Source organism: Ammospiza caudacuta, chromosome 3, assembly GCF_027887145.1.
Source record: "Ammospiza caudacuta isolate bAmmCau1 chromosome 3, bAmmCau1.pri, whole genome shotgun sequence".
Classification (NCBI taxonomy): Eukaryota; Metazoa; Chordata; class Aves; order Passeriformes; family Passerellidae; genus Ammospiza; species Ammospiza caudacuta.
In genome coordinates, this window is record NC_080595.1 from 118,605,117 (window position 1) to 118,617,209 (window position 12,093).

General features: G+C 52.0%; 1 protein-coding gene across 1 annotated transcript in view; it reads left to right on the top strand.

The window, feature by feature from the left end:
• Window positions 1-1,352: 1,352 nt before the first annotated feature.
• DTNB (dystrobrevin beta) overlaps window positions 1,353-12,093 on the top strand; it is a 148,687-nt gene continuing 137,946 nt past the window's right edge. Inside the window, exons 1-2 of the mRNA XM_058802790.1 lie at window positions 1,353-1,431; window positions 1,977-2,056. The gene's annotated coding sequence lies outside the window, so the exon portion shown is untranslated. The remainder of the gene's footprint in view (window positions 1,432-1,976; window positions 2,057-12,093) is intronic.

The window sequence follows — 12,093 nt, forward strand, 5'->3', positions numbered from 1 at the left end:
GGGAGCTGTGACAGCCTCTGCTGGCACAGGGGACACTCCTGCAGGGGCACAGTCCATACGAGCCTGAGCTGCCCTCACAGCCCATAGAAATATTGAGCCATGGAATGGGTTGGGTGGGAAGGGAGCTCAGAGCCCATCCAGTGCCACCCCTGCCATGGCAGGGACACCTCCCACTGTGCCAGGGTGTCCCAGTGTCCCGCCTGGCCTTGGGCACTGCCAAGGATCCAAGGTGGGCACCATGTGCCAGGGCCTGCCCACCCTGCCAGGGAACAATTCCTCATTCCCAATCTCCCATCCAGCCCTGCCCTCTGGCAGTGGGAGCCATTCCCTGTGTCCTGTCCCTCCAGGCCTTGTCCCCAGTCCCTCTGCAGCTCTCCTGGAGCCCCTCCAGGCCCTGGAAGTGGCTCCAGGATCTCCCTGGATCCTTCTCCAGCCTGAACATTCCCGGCTCTGCCAGCCTGGCTCCATGGCAGAGGAGCTCCAGCCCTGGGAGCTGAGGGGATGGAGCTCTTCAATGGCTGTGGCTGGATGCTGAGGGGATGGCAGTTGTTCACAGCTGTGACAGGGACAGCCATGGCTGACACGGTGCTGAGGGACAGGCACGGCTGACACGTTGTTGAGGGATGGTACTGAGGGACAGCCATGGCAGCCACAGTGCTGAGGGATGGTGCTGACGGACAGCGATGGCTGACATAGTGCTGAGGGATGGCTGTGAGAGGACCCCTAGCTGAAACAGTGCTGAGGGATGGTGCTGAGGGACAGCTATGGCTGACACGGTGCTGAGGGATGGTGATGAGGGACAGTCATGACACGGAACTGAGCTGTGAGGGACAGCCATGGCTGGCACGGTGCTGAGGGATGGCTGTGAAGGGACGGCCATGGCTGACACAGTGCTGGGGGATGGTGCTGAGGGACAGCCACGGCTGAGGGATGGCTGTGAGGGAGCCCATAGCTAACACGGTGCGGAGCGGATGCTGCTGAGGGACAGCCATAGCTGAGGGATGGCTGTGAGGGGACCCACGGCTGACGGAGCCCCCAGCGCTGCCTCGGCCATCGCTCCGCCCGCCCCTCTCCCCGCAGGCGGCCCCAGCCCCTCAGGGCGGGCCGGGGGCGGGGCCGCCCCTGGGCTGCTCGCTCTGCGCATGCGCGGTCCCGCCGCGCCCCGGGGTGAGCGCCGCGCGGCGCGGGCGCGCTGTGGCGGAGGCGGGAGCGCGCCAGGCGGCGCTGGCCGCCGATTGGCTGAGGGGCGCGAGAAGGCGGGGCCGGGCGGGCGCGGATTGGCGGGGGGTCGCGCGCCCCCGGCGGAGGCGGGCCCTGATTGGCCGGGGCGCCGCGCGGCGGCGGCCGGGACCGTTGGAGCGCGGCGGCGGCTGAGGCGGCCCGGCCGCCCCTGGAGCCCCGGGAGCCGCGGCAGCCCCGGCACCGGCTCAGGTACGGCGGGGAACGGCGGGGCCGGGCCGGGGGGAGCCCAGCGGGGCCGGGTCACCGCGCTGGGGGGCGCGGCCGCTGGTTTGGCCGTGCTCCGGTGTTCCTCCCGGCCGCGGAACAGCTGCTGGCAGGCAGCCGCAATGTGTGGGCTGCGTTGCTTTGGTGTTAACGGGAGACCCGGGATGTGCAAACTCCATTGCTTTGGTGTTAACGGGGGATCCGGGTGTGCAGGCTGCATTGCTTTGGTGTTAACGGGAGACCCGGGATGCGCAGGCTGCGCTGATCTGTAATTAACGGGAGACCTGGAATGGGCAGGCTCCGCTGATCTGTAATTAACGGGACACTCGGGATGTGCAGGTTGCAGTGGTCTATGATTAACGGGAGACCCGGGATGTGCAGGCTCCCCTGGTCTGCAGTTAACGGGAGCAGCAGCCAGGGCACAAGCAGCACCGTGCTGGGGCTGTGAAATAAGGCAGTGTAGTTTTTCCATGGCAAACCGCTGCTTCCTTGCAGAAAAGGCTCACTTGGTGTTATTCGCCTCTCCTTAGGTCGTGGTTTAAATGTCTGAAGAAGGAAGTGAGCCCAGGAAAGTGGAAGTTGCCCTGAGGGACTTCTCAGTGTGATTCAGGTAATGGGATCTGTTGGGATTGACTGTGGTGTTGACATCAAAATCTTGTGTTTGTACGTTCAGTTGCCTCTTTCTGACACTCACAATACTGATATTGACATTTTTCACTGATGACAAACTTGTGCTGTGAAGCAGTGACTCCTGCATTTTCTGTTATGTGCTGGACGTGTGGAAATATGATATCATGAAATCATGTAAAAAGATGGAATCCTCCGTTTCAAATTTCTCCAGAATTCTGTTTGTTGTGCAACACATCCCTCGTCTGGGGAAGGTGAATCATAGAATTACCGAATGCTTTGGGTGGGAAAGAGCTTTAAACAGCATTGAATTCCACCGTGCTGCCATGGCAGGGACACTTTCCATTGTCCCAGGGTGCTCCAAGCCCCAGCCTGGCCTTGGGCACTGCCAGGGACCCAGGGGTGGCACTGGCTGAGCTTTCAGGTCCCTTCCCACTCAAACCAGTCAGTGCCAAGGGAGCAGCTCCCAGGCTGGGCTGCCAGGGCTGGCTCTGACACTTCCACAATCCTGTATTTAAGGGGACACATGCAGGACCTCCTGTGAGCTCTGTGGGACACCCTCATTGTTCACTGCAGTTCCTGTGGTGCTGAGTGCAGCAGCCCTGCCAGCATTGTCCCAGGCTCCCTGGCTTTGGAGCGGTTTTTTGGAACAGTAAATGGCTTTTTGTGTTGGCCGGGGTGCAGCTGATGCAGCCAGGCCTCTGCTTTATCCCAGGGCCCAAGAGCAGTGCATGTGTTAGGGAGTGGTGAATAGTGGAGGGGACCTAGGAAGGAGCTGTGAGTTAGACAGCCCTGTAAACCAAGGGGTTTGTTCTGATTTAGACAGCCCTTTAAACCAGGGTGGGTGTTCTGAGTTAGACAGCCCTGTAAACCAAGGGGTTTGTTCTGATTTAGACAGCCCTTTAAACCAGGGTGGATGCTCTGAGTTAAGCAGCCATTTAAACCAAGGTGGATGTTCTCAGTTGGGTGGGTGTTCTGAATTAGGAGCCCTTTCAACCAAGGTGGATGTTCTGAGCTGTGCAGCCCTTTAATGTAAGGTGGGTGTTCTGAGATCTTTAAACCAAGGTGTTTGTTCTGAGTTAGGAGCCCTTTAAACCAAGGTGGATGTTTCTCAGCCCTTTAAACCAAGGTGGATGTTCTCAGCCCTTTAAACCAAGGTGGGTGTGTTTAGTTGGGTGGATGTGTTCAGTTGTGCAGCCCTTTAAACCAAGATGGATTTGTTCTGAGTTAGGAGCCCTTTAAACCAAGGTGGGTGTTCTCAGTTCTTTAAACCAACCTGATATTCTGAGTTAGGAGCCCTTTAAAGCAAGGTGAGTGTGTTCAGTTAGGAGCCATTTGTACCAAGGTGGATTTGTTCTGAGTTGTGCAGCCCTTTAAACCAGGGTGGATGTTCTGAGTTGTGCAGCCCCTTAAACCAAGATGGATGTTCTGAGTTGTGCAGCCCTTTAAATCAAGGTGGGTGTATTCAGTTAGGAGCTCTTTAAACCAAGGTGGATGTTCTCAGTTAGGAATCCTTTAAACCAAGGTGGATGTTCTCAGTTAGGAACCCTTTAAACCAAGGTGGATGTTCTGAGTTCTTTAAACCAAAGTGGATGTTCTGAGTTCTTTAAACCAAGGTGGATGTTCTCAGTTAGGAACCCTTTAAACCAAGGTGGATGTTCTGAGTTCTTTAAACCAAAGTGGATGTTCTGAGTTCTTTAAACCAAGGTGGATGTTCTCAGCCCTTTAAACCAAGGTGGCTGTGCTCAGCCCTTTAAACCAAGGTGGCTGTGCTCAGCCCTTTAAACCAGGGTGGATGTTCTCACCCCTTTAAACCAAGGTAAATATTCTCAGCCCTTTAAAGCAGGGTGGCTGTGCTCAGCTGTGTGTTGTGGAAGCTGGGACAGTTTCTGAGGAGGGAAGGAGCCACGTCTGGAAGTTTGAAGCCAGGCTTTGGGCCTGGCTTGGAGGCTGAGCCTCCCTGAGCTGCACACTCAGCCTGCCTGCATGGGCTGCTCTGGGGCAGCTTTAGAGAGCCTAAAGAGGGAGTCAGATCAGGTGAGTCAGCTGATAAGGATTCGAATTCATCATATTTTATTGTGTTAATTGTTTTCCCTTGGTGCCATGGAGAAGAAACCATGATTTTGTTGTCTCTGGTTTAGTGTTCAAACGGATTTCTATTGATAAAACTGTGCCTAAATTTAAATAGTTTCATGGGCCTTTCCCAGTCCTGTGGGCTTTAAGGAATGAACTATTTTAACTTCTCAGCTGTGCTTAAATAATACAGATTTATTAAAAAAACCTTATGTAATGAAGATTTTTAGGCAGCCTAGATCTGGAAGAAACAGTAGGAGACCTTAAAATTCCACAGCAGACAGCACATTATATTTGGCCAGGTGGAAACAAATAGAATTATGACAGCAGGTGGCAATTCATCACTGAGTCTTAAAAGAGTGTGATGTCTGAAGGATGTGCTGTGGTTACAAAACACTTACAAACATAGGAACTTAAGTAGCTACTGAGTGACTGACTGCAAGGTGAGGCATTTTCAGTCTTTGCCAGTGCAAATTTTAACTTTATTTAGGTCAGAGGTTGGACTCAGTGATTCTGGGATTTAAGAGGTAAAGGGGTGCCCTGGCATAAAGCAAACAGGGAGGAAGCTGAGGCCGTCACTAAAATCTTTATTTATTTCTTTTTTAAAACAGAAAGTGACAAAACTAAGTGATAAAAACTCTTAGTTTCACAGAACGCAACAGCAAGTGTCATCAGCTGGACTTGTACTTCAGGCTTATGTTGTTCTTGTGCAAAGCAAGCCCTTTGTGAGCCCAGCTGGAGCAGTGAGGAGCAGTTTGGGTGCTGCCAGGCTTTGAAGCAGGGGTTGTGTGTGTGTCTGGCAGCTCAGACAAAGTTAAAGTTATCAGGCCTGTGTGGGTGTTCAGTTCCCATTGCCTGGGGCACTGGCAGAGAGACTTTTAAATGCAGATTAATGGTTCTGTGCTCCTTTCAGTAATATCTGACACTTCACAAACCTGGCATTATTTGAGTTTGGACCTGTGAAGCTGGTGAGGAAGATTTCACACTGTAAGTCAATGGAGGAGGTGAAATTAATGAGTTAAAACTGAGCAAGCTGTTTTATCCTGGAGTAATTCATGATGGGGGAAAGCAGTTCCTGTTTGCAGGTGTTCCTCACTGGAGTTTCCCTCCTCCCCAGGTGTGCAGGGAGCTCTGAGCTGCCAGGTGTGTGGGACCTGCTCCTGCTCCACCTCCCAGGCTGGGGTAATGGGGAAAAGGGCAGGAATGCAGCTCAGAACCTTCCTCATCATGAATATTGCACTCAGGGCTCTCTCCTGTGGGGTCAGATAGAGAGGGGAGGCTTTGCCAGGTTCCCTTGGGGGCACTGAGTGCTCAGAAATCCCCTGCACAAAAATGAGTCTTCCCTTCCTGAGAGGGAGAGGTGAGCTTTAATTAGACTGTTCCCAACTTCGTCCTGCTCAGAAATCCTCCTGTAATGTTTCATTTCTCTCACCCCACAGGAGCACTGCTTTATTTCAAGGAAACCCTTTCAGCTGCTGGATTTGCTCTTGTTTGCAGGCTCATGGTAAATGCCATGACATGAACTTCAACAGGCAGGTTGGAAAAAGCCATTTCTGCTCCTCAGGCTGTGGGGCAGTGAGGGAGGATGAGGGTTTGGCTCTGGTTTGGCACTGAGTGTGCTGGAGAGCGCTGTGCCAGGATAATCTGTGCTCAGCCCCTCAGTGCTGGCCTGCACAGCCTGCACAGCTCTGTGCCCAGGCTCAGTGCTTCCCTGGGCACTGGAAATGGACACAGAGAGCTTCAAATGGCACCTTGGCAAAGGAGCTGGCACCCCAGTGCCACCCTCACCATTCTTAGCCTCAGTGCTTCCCTGGGCACTGGAAATGGACACAGAGAGCTTCAAATGGCACCTTGGCAATGGGGCTGGCACCCCAGTGCCACCCTCACCATTCTTAGCCTGACCTGCAGGTCCTCAGGGCTGGGGCTGCTCTCTGTTCGGGGCTCTCAGCTGACACAGATGTGAAGTCACAGAAGCTCAGGTGGTTTGGAGCTCTCCTGGGTTTGAGTTTGTTCTGTTTTGTCTGGAGGGAACCTGTGTTAAAGGTTTTGCAAGGCTGTCAGAGAAACCTCTGATGAAATCTTGTGACTTGTTCCATCTTTGTTGAGCTTGAATCCAGTACAATCTTTATCAGTTTCTGACCAGGTGGAGTTGTTGGGCTCACCCTGGGGCTCAGACCAGGGGGTTTGCCTGGAATCACAGGATGATTTCAGTTGTGAAAGTCCTCTTAGTCCAGCCTGTGCCCAATGCCCACCTTGTCACCAGCCCAGGGCACTCAGTGCCACATCCAGGTAACACCTGCAGAGATGGGCACTGCCAACCTCCCTGGGCAGCCCCTGCCAAGGCCTGAGCTCCCTTTCCATGCAGAAATTCCTCCTGGTGTCCACCCTGAGGTCATTTCCCCTTGTCCTGTCCCTGTCCCCTGGCTGTCCCCTCCTGTCAGGGACTTGTGCAGAGCCACAAGGTCCCCCCTGAGCCTCCTTTTCTCCAGGCTGAGCCCCTTCCCAGCTCCCTCAGCCTCTCCTGGGGCTCCATTCCCTTCCCAGCTCCCTCAGCCTCTCCTGGGGCTCCATTCCCTTCCCAGCTCCCTCAGCCTCTCCTGGGGCTCCATTCCCTTCCTATCCTGGGGTTCCTCGGGCTTGGTGTGACCCCAGTGCAGGACCCAGCTCTTGGCCCTGTTGTCCCTCACCCGTGCTGTCCCTCAGCCCATGGATCCAGGCTGTCCTGCTCCCTCTGCAGAGCCCCCAGCAGCTCCACATCCCTGGGGCTGTCCCTGAGCTGAGCCAGGCTGGTGCCCTCCATGCCCTGAGGGTGTTGGGCAGCACTGAGCCAGCCCTGAGCCCCTGGTGCCCGTGCCCAGCTGGATGTGCCCTCATGCCCAGCTTTATCCAGCCAGGAATAAACAACAAACCCACTGCAATTCCCTGTTTACACCCTGTGGTGTTTGGGAAAGCCCCATGGAGCAGTTCTGCTCCAGACCCTGAATGTGCCTGATCTTTTAATTCACATTTTAACCTCTTCTGACAAAGGAAATCAGCCTGGAGAGGCTGCTGCACATCCAGCTACCCAGGAGGAACATCCCCACTGAGGAGGGACATCCTCACCCAGGAGGAACTTCCCCTGAGCCCCTGGTGCCCGTGCCCAGCTGGATGTGCCCCCATGCCCAGCTTTATCCAGCCAGGAATAAACAACAAACCCACTGCAATTCCCTGTTTCTGGTGACAGTGTTCACAGGGCTTTTTGGTTTGGGGAAGAGATGAGGATCTGACTCCATGTTTCAGAAGGCTGATTTACTGTTTTATGATATGTATTACATTAAAACTACACTAAAAGAATAGAAGAAAGGATTTCATCAGAAGGCTGGCTAAGAATAGAATAAGAAGGAATGATAACAAAGGCTTGTGGCTCGGGCTCTCTGAGCCAGCTGTCTGTGATTGGCCATTAATTAGAAACAACTCTATGAGACCAATCCCAGATGCACCTGTTGTATCCCACAGCAGCAGATAATCATTGTTTACAATATGTTCCTGAGGCCTCTCAGCTTCTCAGGAGAAAAAATCCCAAGGAAAAGATTTTTCATAAAAGATGTCTGTGACAATTTCCACTCTGTGGTGTTTGGGAAAGCCCCATGGAGCAGTTCTGCTCCAGACCCTGAACGTGCCTGAGGGAACCAGCCTGGAGAGGCTGCTCCACATCCAGCTGCCCAGGAGGGACATCCTCCACCCAGGAGGGACATCCTCCACCCAGGAGGAGCATCCCCTGAGCCCCAGGAGGAGCACCCCCTGAGCCCCAGGAGGGACATCCTCCACCCAGGAGGAGCATCCCCTGAGCCCCAGGAGGAGCACCCCCTGAGCCCCAGGAGCAGCACCCCCTGAGCCCCAGGAGGGACATCCTCCACCCAGGAGGAGCATCCCCTGAGCCCCAGGAGGAGCATCCCCACCCAGGAGCAGCACCCCCTGAGCCCCAGGAGCAGCACCCCCTGAGCCCCAGGAGGGACATCCTCCACCCAGGAGGAGCATCCCCTGAGCCCCAGGAGGAGCATCCCCTGAGCCCCAGGAGGAGCATCCCCACCCAGGAGGGACATCCTCCACCCAGGAGGGACATCCTCCACCTAGGAGGAGCATCCCCACCCAGGAGGGACATCCTCCACCCAGGAGGAGCATCCCCTGAGCCCCAGGAGGAGCATCCCCTGAGCCCCAGGAGGAGCATCCCCTGAGCCCCAGGAGGAGCATCCCCACCCAGGAGGGACATCCTCCACCCAGGAGGGACATCCTCCACCTAGGAGGAGCATCCCCACCCAGGAGGGACATCCTCCACCCAGGAGGAGCATCCCCTGAGCCCCAGGAGGAGCATCCCCTGAGCCCCAGGAGGAGCATCCCCACCCAGGAGGGACATCCCCACCCAGGAGGGACATCCTCCACCCAGGAGGAGCATCCCTACCCAGGAGGGACATCCCCACCCAGGAGGGACATCCTCCACCCGGGAGGAGCATCCCCTGAGCCCCAGGAGGAGCATCCCCTAAGCCCCAGGAGGGACATCCTCCACCCAGGAGGGACATCCCCACCCAGGAGGAACATCCCCTGAGCCCCAGGAGGAGCATCCCCACCCAGGAGGAACATCCCCTGAGCCCCAGGAGCAGCATCCCCTGAGCCCCAGGAGCAGCACCCCCTGAGCCCCAGGAGGGACATCCTCCACCCAGGAGGAACATCCCCTGAGCCTCAGGAGGAGCATCCCCACCCAGGAGCAGCACCCCCTGAGCCCCTGGTGCCCCTGCCTAGCTGGATGTGCCTCCATGCCCAGGTTTCTCCAGCCAGGATGTCCCTGCCCATCAGAGATTTTCCACCCCAGTAACTGAAGGCACTCAGGGCTCTGTGGGGCTGTGCTGCCTCATGCTGTGTCCTGCCTGAACAGAGCAGATGGCTTCTCTTGTGCCTTGGAAGAACCTCAGAGCTGCAGCAGGAATGGCAGGGCATGCAGGAGGGAAAGTTTAGGTTCCATTACTGGTATTTTTCTCTAAGCTACTGGGCTGCCTGCTCATTTTTAATGAAGGTTCCTGCTTTATTTGGGCAGGTTTTTGCAGAATCTTGCAGAGCAGCTTTGGATCCACTGGATTTATGGAGGAAATAAAAGAGCCGTTGATTTGTTCAGGATTTCAGTGCAGAGCTGTAATCCCTGAGAAGTTCCATCCCTTTCCTGGCTCCCACCCAGGTGGGTTTTTCCTTGCACCCTCCAAGGCTGGAGCCACTTTGGGTTTGTAGAGATCTTGCACAATCATCTGAGTGCGGCACATGTGAAAACATCAGTGAGAGACCCAAACCTTTGGGTTTTGGGGCAGCTGCTGCTGGAAGGTGCTTGGTGGTTCCCAGAGAAGCTCCTGCACTTGCTGGAGATGCAGAAATAACATTTCAGGGTACTTTTCATCCTTTTATGCACAGTTGCTTTTGCTTCAGTTAATTATCCTATAATTGATGGGAACAGAGTTTAAAATGTTAAAGGTAAATGAGAAGAATTGTCAGTAGAGGTTAAAATGTGCTTTAAAAGATGTTACCAGTCTATTTGAATAAGTATGGAAGGTTTTGTTTCCCTGGGGTCAGATGTGTCCCCCTGAAATCATTTCAGGTCACTCCTATCCTGGGAAATGCCACAGGGGAACAAAGGAGGATTTCTGATTAATTATCTTAATTATGCTGAGGAAAGGGATTGGGAGTGTGAACCAGGAGAACAAAGAAATGAGTAAAAGCATCAGATATTTTGGATAGACAGAGGGAGAGGAGGGGATTAAATCAGTCCTTGTTCAAATTAGGACAAAAAAGGAAAAAAAACTTGATATTTTTATTGAAGTCTGAGATGAACAAATCTAAGCACCTTTATATCATAAGGAAGTTTAATTTTATACTTTAACAAAACATTTATGAGAGTTCAGAAATTATTTTAGATGGTTTCTATCAAGTGTCAGTTGAAGCCAGATGAGCTCAGAAGCCCAAAGCCAGGAAGTGCCAAAGCAGATGGACACCAGTAAGTTTTTCTGCCAGCACAGGTATGCCCTCAATTTTTATTCAATATCTTCATCCCAGTTCTGCTATTTATTAAAGTTACATTTTTAAGAGTGAATGAACTGACAGGGGAGGAAAGCTTTTCCTTGAAACAGCAGGAATATTGTTCCTTCTGATCAGAAAAATGGCAGAAAGTCACTGAGCCTCCTTCCCTGTGTGAGGCACAGATCAGCCCATGCCCCAAACTGGATTTTGGATTTATTTTAATTACAAGTTATTTCTGACCATAAATAGGTATGGGCACAACTTTATCAGCCCATGCCCCAAGCTGGATTTTGGATTTATTTTAATTACAAGTTATTTCTGACCATAAATAGGTATGGGCACAGCTTTATCTTCATGCAGCAACTGCAGTTTAATCAGTGCCATCAAATGTTATTTCTGCTAATGACATGCCTGACCAGGAACGTGAACCAAGTCAGATTTAACAATTGGTAAATGAACTTTTCTTTCTCTGTTCTTGCAAACAGAGAAAGCTCAGTGCAAAGCAATGTCTGCAAATGGTTATCAGACCCTAAAGGTCAGAATCTCCTTTGGAGTGCTCCTTAGAGGTGGAAGTACACAATGAAAGAAAATTAACTTGAAACAAAACAACTACAGCTACAAAAACAAACCATAACCCCCTGAAAGGTGGCTGTGCTCAGCTGGGGCTGGGCTCTTTCTCCAGGAACTGACACAACCAGAGCACACAGCCTTGAGCTGCACCAAGGGAATTTAGGCTGGATATCAGGAAAAAGCTCTTTACAGAAAGGGTGATAAAGTTCTGGAATGGATGATAAAATACTGGAATGTTCTGGAATGGATGATAAAATACTGGAATGGGGAGCTGGTGCAGTCCCCATCCCCGGGTGTGTTGAACAAAGCCTGGATGTGGCACTGGGGGCCAGGGCTGAGTTGAGGGGTTGGGGCTGGGTTGGACTCGATGGTCTTGGAGGTCTCTTCCAACCCAATGATTCTGGGATTCAGATTGTCTGATTGTGTGTGACTGTGTGATTCTGAATGTCTGATTCGGATCCTGTGATTGTGAGTGATTCTGTGTGATTGTGTGTGATTCTGATTGTGTTATTATGTGTGATTGAGTGATTCTGATTGTGTGTGATTGTGTGACTCAGTGATTCTGATATTCTGTGTGATTGTGATTGTGTGTGACTGTGATTCTGATTGTGTGATTGTGTGATTCTGATTGTGTGTGACTCAGTGATTCTGTGATTGTATGAGATTCTTTGATTGTGTGTGATTCTGTGATTGTGTGTGACTGATTCTGATTGTGTGATTCTGTGACTGATGCTGTGATTGTGTGTGATTCTGAGATTCAGTGTGATTGTGTGATTCTAATTTTGTGTGATTCAGTGATTCTGCTTCTGTGATTGTGTGTGACTCAGTGATTCTGGTTGTGTTATTATGTGTGATTGAGTGATTCTGTTTGTGTGTGATTCTGTGATTCTGATTCTGAGATTCTGCATGATTGTATGATTCTGATTGTGTGATTGTGTGTTATTCTGATTCAGTGATTGTGTGTGATTGTGTGTGATTCTGATTCAGTGATTGTGTGTGATTGTGTGTGTTTCTGATTCAGCGATTGTGTGTGATTCTGATTCTGTGATTCTGTCACTGTGTGACTGATTCTGATTGTGTGATTGTGTGTGATTCTGTGATTGTGTGTTACTCACTGATTCTGATTGTGTGATTCAGTGATTCTGATTCTGTCATCATGTGTGATTCTATTGTGTGTGATTCTGAGATTCTCATTCTCACTGATTCTGATTGTGTGATTCTGAGATTCTTATTCTGTGATTGTGTGTGATTCTGAGATTCTGTGTGATTGTGTGATTCTGATTGTGTGTGATTCAGTGGTTCTGATTCTGTGACTGTGTGTGATTCTGGTTCTGAGATTCA